The sequence below is a fragment of the Prosopis cineraria genome, unplaced genomic scaffold (genome assembly GCF_029017545.1).
Source record: "Prosopis cineraria cultivar Desert tree isolate PC_DT_omini unplaced genomic scaffold, ASM2901754v1 PC8, whole genome shotgun sequence".
Classification (NCBI taxonomy): Eukaryota; Viridiplantae; Streptophyta; class Magnoliopsida; order Fabales; family Fabaceae; genus Prosopis; species Prosopis cineraria.
Window position 1 is genome coordinate 23,812,387 of NW_026555339.1, and position 10,680 is coordinate 23,823,066.

Consider the following 10,680-nt stretch of genomic DNA (forward strand, 5'->3'; position numbering starts at 1 on the left):
TTTGTAGTTAAACCTTTAATTTTAAATTCTTTGCCACTTCTCTTTCTCTTATTCAATATTTGTGTTAACATATTTTTATTTTTGTTCATGGTTTTATAAACATTTGTAGCTAAACTTTTAATTTTAAGATTATTTTAAACCTTGTATGAATTAAATACTGATTAATGATGTGATTATGTTGATTTAATTTTACTCTATGCTTAATGTTTTAGTTAATTAGTCACCAATTAGAATGCCAGATTGACTTGATTGATGCTTGAAAGAACTAGGTTAAATGTAAAATTGAGTTAAATTGTGAGAACATGAAGTTTGTTAATTAGAAGGATAGTTTTGTTAACGGGGTAAAAATAAACTTATTACTCTCGCATAGTCACACGATTTGCAAAAAAAATTATAGTTTAATTAGTTAATTAATAAATAAGAGATTAATCAAACTAAACACTTCTTGGAGACTTGTGAAAGTATTTGCAATTAATTTAGTATCCTTGACTAACATAATTCATCATAAACAGGAAAATATATTGGGGGTTGATTGAATATTATTGAAATATAAAGAGGGATAAATAATTATAGGTTTAATTACCTTCAAAAAATCCTTAATCATTTCTTTTCAATAATTTTCTTATTTTTTTCACACAATTAATTTATATTTTAAACACCAATCATGTTTTAAAATTGCTTAACTTAATTGAATTTGTAATATCTTTTTGTTTGACCAAATTTTTCAATACAAATTTTTGTAAGAAAGATACTTTGATTACTTTATATTATTTATTATGACCTGTGGACTTTTGAAGTATAACAAATACTAGGCAACCTATAGCTTCACCCAACTCACAGAACTCCCAAGTGGTACCCACCCACAAATGCTCGTACTTCACAATTTAGATATATGATATAAAATAGCCACGTACTTTGAAAAATTTGTAACTACACTCCCAAATTTGCATATACACCTCATAAACATTACTACAAAAAATAGAATTGACGCCACCTATCTACGTCAGTTGGGCTAAAACCAATGGAGAATAAAATATTGATTTCGGCTGTGTTGCTTCAATTTAAACATTTATAGTTACTTAGATTTTTTTTTAATAACTTGCTGTTTCTATTATTTAAAGTTGTCGAAATTTTGGAATTTAATGAGGCAAACCTTTGAATTTTTAACCTCCACAAAAATTGAATTGAAGTATAATTAATTGCTTCATGTTAGGTAGTAATAAAATGAATCGTAATTATAAAATATTAAAAGAATAAGTAGTGAATATGAGAATAAAGTTGAGTTTTTAGAATCTTAACTTCTTGAAAGTTATGATAGCATTTCTACATATATTTTAACAATAAGATTGTTTAATTTTAATCACAAACAATATTAATTTCATAGTAAATAGATATACTACGTCCACCTACCATAGCCTCACGTAACAGACAAAGCACCTGAAAGTTCACCCAGTCAAACATGCACATACCTAAAAATTTAGATATATATAAAATAAACCCCTTATTCTTAACTTCTTGAAAATTTAATAAATAATATAAAGAGTTTCTATATATTATGGCTTTTCTGTTCTGTCCCTACACACAGAAAAGTTTTCATATAAATATTTTGTATGAAATTATATTTAAATCAAGCATAAAAAGCGTGGTTCCTTTAATTTTAAAACCAATTAACTTCATAAACAGAGAAGACCAAAGTAGATCGAAACTCTTCCATTTCATGCCAATGGCTCTCCACCAACTTCCATTGCTTTCAATTAGTACTTTCTTCAAGAACAAAAAGCCTCTGGAGATATCAAAACCAATATCTTCACCTTCAACAATCAATATCTCTAGCCTCGTTCCTTGTATGATACAACGCAAGCCTTCAACAATTATCGCTTATGATCAAAATAATACATCTCGTCGATCTACAAATTACTCCGAACCATCAATTTGGGGCTTTGACTATATCCAGTCATTAAGAAGTGATTTTGTGGTATGATTTCTTTGTGTATTGGTGTGATTTTTTTTCACTCTTATTTGTCATGATACGTTCCAAATTTTGATAACCTTCTATCTCTTCTTCTGCATATAATATAGGTTATAAAAATTTTAATGATACAACTTAAAAAAAAAAGCCAATTTAGTCATATAATGAAAACTTCAACCTCTCAAATTTGCCCTAATTATCGATTTGGTTTGTTAGGTTTAATATTTATCAATTTGATCCTTTATATTTCATTAAATTATCATGTTAGTCCTTTAAGCTTTTAAATACAAATTATCTCTCCAATTAACCTAATGTGTAAAGTATATCAGTGGTTTGGCATATATATACTCCCTCCGTTTAAAAATGTAAAGCATTTTTAATTGAATCTCACCTCTCAATAAAGTAGTTACGTACTTTCCAACTAACCTTATCTTTTTACATTTACCCATATTAAACTCCCTATAATAAATATAAAGTCATTATCAATAGAGGTACTTTTGGAAAAAAAGGCAATGATTATACCTCGAAAGACTAAGAATGCCTTACATTTTTTAATATTCAACTCCTCAAAAAATACCTTACATTTTTGAATGAAAGGAGTATAACTAAATGAAACTAAGTTAGCCTTTAAATCAGTTTAATTTTTACCAATCTACTCCCTTACACTGCATTTTGTTTCTTTCATTTTTGAAATCTTTGAGTTTATCTTCTCCTACCTAAATAATTGCGCTTCTTTTCATTAATCTACATAGCTATTATCAATAATTTGTTATTTATATTAGTATATTTTAATAGTGTTACCTCTTTTTTAAGTAATAAAGACCAAATTATATAATATACTGATGCAACCTTTAGGGATTATAGTGATAAAAATTAAATTTGATAGATTAAATTTATAATTGAGATAAACTTAAAGGATTAAAAGTTTCATCATCTCTTTAAATTTCTTATAGGAAGAATCATATTCAAAAGAAAGTGAGAGGTTGAAGGATGAAGAGTGGTGCTCTCAAAACTGGCAAATCATGTGGACCAACTTGAGTTATTGATGACTTGCAAAGGGTAGGAGTCGCTCCTCATTTTGGCAGTGAATGTGTAACATAAATACATAATAGAGAGTTTACCATAACAAGGACACATCAAAGAGGAACAACTATAATTATGATGTGTCATCGGGTATTTTTACTTTATTCCGTCCTCAAATTACTATGTTCATTAAAGTTTGTTAATTGACAATATAATTGTCAAAGTTTCTAATAAGACAAAATGAGCAAATCATCCCCTAAACTATAAGTATTTGGAGCTCTAAACTCATCTTTTCTGTAATATTTTTCTTCAGTTCTTAAAAAAATTGTAATTTAATTCCTGTTGTTAACAAAAGTTAATTTTAATTGTTAGTTGACTAGAAAATAACTTCAAAAATTATATAAAAAATATAAAATTACAATAAATTAAAGGACCCAAAAATTACAAACAAGAACCCAACAATAATAAAAATGACCAAGAAAATTTTCTTGGTCCTTTTTTGTTATTTTTGAGATCATTTTATTTCATTTTCTTATCAATTAATTATTAAAGTTAACTTTTGTTAATGACAGTGGTCAAATTACATCGTTTTTAAAAGTTAAAGAGAAATATAAAAGATGAATTTAGGGACCTAGACGTTTCTAGACCTTGTCTAGGGAGAAATTTACTCATTTATCCTTCTAATTAACAATAAAACAATGTCAACATTTTATGGTTTTGTTTGCAGATGTATTTAACGAATTTCTAGATAACAAGGGTAATTTCCGTTCTAACCTTTCAATTGTTATCGAGGGGACGCTCTCATTGTATGAAGCCTCATTTTACTCAATAGAAGGTGAAACAATATTGGATGAAGCCAAGGATTTCAGCTCAAAATATCTTGAAGAATTCATGATGAACAAAAATAACATGGACAATGAAATATCACTCTTAGCGTTGGAGGTAGGGGTGTTCAAAAGACAAGACGAGACGGGACCGGGACATCCCCGTCCCGTGTCCCATCCAGAAAAAAGATCAGGATTGAATTTTGATCCCGTGCCTCGTCCTATCCCGAAAGTTGTCCTATCCCGTTAGGAATCGAGACAAGATTGGGATGTCTCATCGTCCCAATAATATCAAAGAAAGATCTAGATAATAACGTTCATTAAAATTTTAAATCATATAATTTATTAAGTTTGAAATCAAGACAACATAAGTATATAAATCACAAAAATTTAAAGTCAATTATTGAATTACATTAATCACAACTACACATTATAATAGCAAATACAAGTGAACTTTAGGCTACAAGAGTAGCAATGTAACATCTCAAGTTTTAATTCCTTGATTAATTAAATTTAATTAGGGAAATTAAGTCATTTGAAGTTGTGTATGGCCAGAGAGGTCTAATAATTATATTTAATAGTATTTCAGCCCTAGTTATGGGTCCGGTATTGAGGCAGGCCACCTGAGCATTGAAAGAAGAAAAAAAGGAAGAGTTGAAATTGCTGTGTCACACGCTGCAGCACGTAGATTGTCCACTGCAGTGCACAGCCATCTCTGAGCAAGGGAGGACCTCTTTGAGTCATGCACCGTGGTGCATTGTGCATCCATCACGGTGTATGGCCATTTTCTACACTTTATCAGACACGAAATGAGGCAGAACAAGAAAGAAAAGAAAGAAGAGAAAAAAGAGGTGTGCCAAAGCTCTGCTAAAGTTGGCTTGGGGATTACTTTAAGAGTATTTTGAAAGATATAAACACTCAAGGTAAGTATCATACTCATTAATCTCTCATTTTCTTCCACATTTATGAGTTTATGGTTAGGGTTTAATAGTGGAAGTGGAATTTCGATCCATATAAGATATGGGTCTGAATTTGTTGACTCAAATGGAGCTAATAGGGGTAGATTAGAGTATTTAAACCTAAGTATGATGAGTTTTGGTGTTTTGGGTTGTTGGGCACCATAAATACCCGAAAATTCCATTTATTATGGGTGGTCAGAAGTTTGTGATGCCATTAATGGGGATTTAATAGCTCATTAATGCTATGAGGGCTAAAGGTAATTATTAAACCCAATAGTTAGGCTCCACCTTTTGTAAAGTGAAGGTTCGGCAATTTAGAAGTAGAGAATTGAGGGTTTAATTATTTAAGTTTATTATGTTGGTGGAATTCAACTTAGTTGATTGTAGTTTTGGCTCTTGGTCACTTATTGGAGTGGAAATTCAAACTTAGAAGCAAATTGATTGAGGGGCAAACCTTTAACCTCTCAAAAATTTGAGGTAATGAGGGGAAAACTCTGCTTTGGGTGGTTATATGTTAATTGAGTGTTGTTGAATGTGAATGGTGAATGTTACATGTATGAGATTGACTTTTATGTAGAACTATATATTAGTTTTCAATAAGTGTATGAAAATTTGATCGAGCACAATGCTATTGTGGCTTGAAAATGCTTATGTTTTGAAAAATGAATGTGATAATGAGTAGAGATATTTGTGTGTTAGAAATGAAATGAATTTTTAAGAAAAGATAAGAATTCACACTTGGGTAGTGCAAGGTCGTGAGCCCAACGTGGTTGTTGTAATAATGAGTAAATAAAAGTGAAAAAGTAAACTCAAGTGAGTAATGATTATGGCATGATCAGTGGCGGGAGTTCGCCTAGGGATTTGGGAGTAGAGAAAATCCATATGGTAATTAAGCTGCCCTCCAGGGCACGAAGGCTATAGCCATGTCCCACTATTTGTCGAGGTACTATCCCATAGTTTGTCGAGGAACTAGAACCTAGCTATCTCTACTGGTTCAATGAGGAGAATAGCCTTAGGTATGAGACACCCCAAGGATTCGAGAATGGGGGAAGCCGTGGTCCGAGAGTGAGCCCTATGATCTTTGGTCGGGTCACACTTTACGATTGGTGAGCTTGGGTAGTTCAGTCACACGAATGGAGCCCTAATCAGTATTATAGCCCACGGTTTCAGTCTGAGGAAATAAAAAGAATATAAGGTTGATTGATCATTACCTGAGTAAATATATGATATGTCACACGTGCTAAGTGGTGGCAAATCACAACAGTATAGGTCTTGTCACATATCTGAGAATATGGAGATAATGCACCTAGTTATGAGTAAAGGAGCTATAAAGTGATAAATGATAAGTTGTGGTATATGTGTACTTGTTTTACATATTTGATCTCCCTGTGCATATATTTGTTTTATAATTGATATATAACTGCATAGGGTAGGTTTAACCTCAGTTATTGAGTGGCTAGACTCACCCCTCTTACCTAATACTTTTCAAGCTCTACCTCTGGTGTTGAAAGGGAGAAGACTAAAGAGGCAGGGAATTAGCATGTTCCCACAGTATGTCTCTAGTTTAGCTTTAATTGTGTAATAGCATATGGCTTGCCAATTCTAAGATGCATATTACCTCACTTGCACTATGTTGGTTGTTGATAAATGTTAGAATTGTATTTTGAGCCCTTAGCCTTTGTGTATGTTGTCACATATATGTTTATAGAGCCAAAATACTAGTGTAAGTGTAGAAAAGAAGTTTTGAGCATGTTTTGAATGATTTGAGTTAAATGCAATGCAATGATTTGAGTTATAACATTGTTTCGATGCTTGTTTCGTGTTGTACTAGTAGTCTTAGGTCTATTGGATATGGTTCAGGTGTTAGGAAAAGCTTTTGGCACTTGTTGAGGGTTTTGGACACCCATTTTGTGTTAAAGTGTTACAAAGTGGTTAAATTCTGTTTGGGTGTCCAACTTTCTAGTGTGACTTATTTTAGAAGTACAACCTATGCCCTTAGTTAGTATAGGAAACGAGTTTTCTGTAGACACCTAGATCATGTCATTCGGACGTCGAATGGAGAATCGGGGCGAGTCAGAAGTTCCTTAATTCTGTTATCAAATTAACAGCAGAACCAGTTAAAACTTTGTGCAACACGTCGTGGCACATGGCACCTAAGCCGCAGCGTGTGGCACAGAGAGCAACATGCTACAGCGCAGAGTGCGCTCGCCGTGGCACACTGCTCTGTATTTTAGCACATAATTTGTTTCCAACCGTTTTTGACTTCTTTCACTCCTCTAAGGTATCCCATGCTTCCGAAACTTATTTTACTCTAATATAGAAGGTTTTGATCGATTTTTTTAACCCGTTTTTATTTAGAAAACTTGAGATCCTTTCCTTTTGAATTAAAATTTGGCAATCACTCTTCAGAGCTAATCCTTCGATTACTATGGGCTTCATTTGCTAAGTGTGTTTAGTAGGTGAGAATGTTACAAGCAACAATGGGCAAGTAAAGCATAACATCAAATCATTGTTCTTATACTTTAGTAAAGATGTACTAAGCTAATTACTCTTCTGAAAATAAAGCAAAAAATACGTTATAAATGAACGTTATTAAATAGATAGATATAAAAATAAATTATATTAATATAATTAATATATTATAAAAAAAATATCATCATGTTTACACAATGTCATTAAAATTATCAATATAAAAAAGCTTTAGTTTTAAATAAGAATTGCAAGTATTGAAATTATAATTAATATAATTAATATAAGTATAAATTATATTAATATAATTAATATATTTAAAATAAAAAATAATTTATATATAATATTTAGGACGGGACACGACGAAACGTCCCAATGGTAATCCCGTGTCCCATCCTGTCCTGAACCCCTTTCCTATCCCGTCTCATAGAGTTCCGTCTCGATTATTTTTGGACATGATCGGGACGATATTAAGCCAATCGGGATGGGTTTAAGCTGAACCCCCTTAGTTGGAGGATAATGAGATTGGAAAACCATTGGTTCATAAATGTTTATGAAAGAGGGCCAAATATGATCCCTACTTTGCTCAAGCTTGCTAAATTGGATTTCAACATGGTACAAGCCATCCGCCAAGGAGATTTGAAACATGCATCAAGGTGAAAATTATATATCCTGCATATTCTACTATTTTTACAGAACTCGTGATTTTTGTTAGCTAATCTCATCCTATCATAATTTTCTTTTAAAAAAAATAGTTTTTGCAAGTCAACCTAACAAGATCGTGCCTTTCAAATAATTTTCTTAAATTATAAGTCCAAGAACATTATTGCATCAGGAATCCACTTATTTTTAGTTCAATATTCCTTTTCAACTTTATAAAAATAGTGCAATGCCACCCCTATTATAAGTAAAAGTTTACTTTAACCATTAATTGACTAAAAAATTACAAATAAGGACCTTAAAAATTATTAATGGTCAAAGTTATATTTGTTAACGATAGGAGCAACATTATATCATTTTTAAAAGTTGAAGAAAAATATTGTACTAAAAATAAGTTTAAAGTCCAGACACTCCTAGACAGTGGCGAAGCCAAGGGATGCAAAATAATTTTAAACAAAATTAAAATTTTTTAAAAAATTAATAATTATGCTATAGGACAAAAATTATTGTAATATAAATAGATTGATTATCATTTCTTCTTAAAAATTATATAGAACAAGTTGATATAATTTTTTATGTAAATATGCTCTTCATATCATATGTAAATCATTAAACTATTTTACATCTAATAAGTTCTTGAACCCAAATATTTTTTATTTAGTTTAGATGGTGAAAAATATCAAGAGTAGGGGGTGCATGGTTGCAAAATTTACATCCTATACTTATAATAAAGGGGTGCATTTGCCCTCTCACTATAATGTAACTCTGCCAATGCTCCTAGATAAACCTTTAGTTCAGAGTCCTATTTATCTTTTAACCCAAAATGGAACCACGTAGTAACTTCCCTCAATACAACTCAGTCATAGAACCAATAAATGCTCAAATCAAACCCAATAATACCAATGATTCCGAGAAAGGCTGAGTTTTGCGAGGAACAGGTTGGTGGAAAACTTCTTTTGGACCATAGGTTTTGCTCATGAACCACAGCTTGGATATTTTAGAAGAGTGATGACAAAGATTAATACTCTGATAACAACAATCGATGATGTTTATGATGTTTATGGCACTTTGGAAGAGCTGAAACTTTCCACAGAAGTGGTTGACAGGTCAGCGATTTGTGTTTAATTATAGTAATTAATTGTTCTCTAGTTATTCTAATATAAACATTTTTGTACCTTTTCTACTACAGATGGGATATAAATGCTATGGATAATCTTCCAGACTACTTGAAAATATGCTTCCTTGGACTCTATAACACTGTCAATGAAGTTGCTTTTGACTTCCTTAAAGAGAATGAGCGTAACATTATTCCACATTTTAAGAAAGGGGTATGCATTGATATAGTTTTAGTTAGTTTTTGGGTTTTTTTTAATTTATAATAAAGGGTTAAACAGTAATTTGACCCCTAAACTATATATCCAAGAGCATTTAGGACTCTAAATTTATTTTTTGTGTAATGTTGTCTATTAATAAAAAATTAACTTTGATCATTAGTTAATCATAAAATGACAAAAAAGAATATCAAAAATTACAAAAATGGATCGGGAAAATTTTTGTTGTTTGTTTCTGTAATTTTCTCAATTTTTTCTATAATTTTCTTGGTCCATTTCTGACATTTTTTAGTCAACTAATAGTTAAAATTAACTTTTGTTAGTGATAAGAGTTGCACTACATATCATTTTCAAAGGTTGAGAGGAAATATCATACAAAAAATAAGTTTAAGGTCCAATACACTTTCGAACCTATAGTTTATGAGACAAATTACCCTTCAACCTTATATTAAAACTTGTTAACTAATCCGTGCGTGTCTTCAATTTTATGGACTAATTGTGGTACTTAATTTTTTCAGTGGGCTGATCTTTGTAAATCCTATCTCATTGAGGCAAAATGGAAGTATAGTGGTTATCAACCAAGCTTTGATGAGTACCTAGAAAATGCAAGGGTTTCAATAAGTGGATCAATCCTACTTGTTCATGCATAATTTTCACTTCCTAATTCAAAAAATAAAGATGACATGGTTTGCTTAGAAGAATATGCTAAAATTATTCATTCTTCCTCAATTATTTCACGCCTTGTCGATGACTTGGGAACATCTAAGGTATCTAACAATATCCATCCAATTATTTAATTAAGCATTAATTAATTCATGAAATATAAGTTCATTACCTTTTTTTTATAATCTTTAACTTTTTTTTTCAGCGTGAAAAGGAGACTGGGGATATTCCTAAATCAATTGGGTGTTATATGAATGAAACTGGATCTTCTAAAGCAGATGCTGGTTAGTATATAAATTCCATTATTTTTGAAACTTGGAAGAAGATGTATAAGGAAGCTGGCAATTCTTCTTGTTCGAATAGTTTCATTAAAGTTGCTATGAACTTTGGAAGAATGTTGTTGTGCATGTACCAGCATGGAGATGGCCATACTGTTCAAGATCCAGAAACTATGAGTCGCATAATTTCTTTACTTTTCCGACTGGTCATGTGAATTTAATTTATGGTTAAGGGGCAATTTTTTTTTAAATTGTTTTACTAAAAGCATTTGGTATTCTAAACTGTTTATTGAAGCAATTTCAACCTTCAAGTATCAAAATTATTCTAAACTACAATGTTGTCCCTTCACTTAATGGACATTGACATTTATTGTTAACTTTAGGTTAAATTTAGGTTAAGGAGCATTTTGTCTTAAAGTGTTCATAGAGGAGTGACCACCCTAAAGTATAATAACATGGAGCAATTAACATTTCTACATTTTTCTTATTGAAATATATCAAAAT

The 10,680-nt window shown here is 31.1% G+C and overlaps 1 pseudogene; it reads left to right on the top strand.

The window, feature by feature from the left end:
- The first annotated feature begins 1,723 nt into the window (after positions 1-1,723).
- On the top strand, positions 1,724-10,391 carry LOC129317748 (myrcene synthase, chloroplastic-like; annotated as a pseudogene).
- The last annotated feature ends 289 nt before the right edge of the window (positions 10,392-10,680 follow it).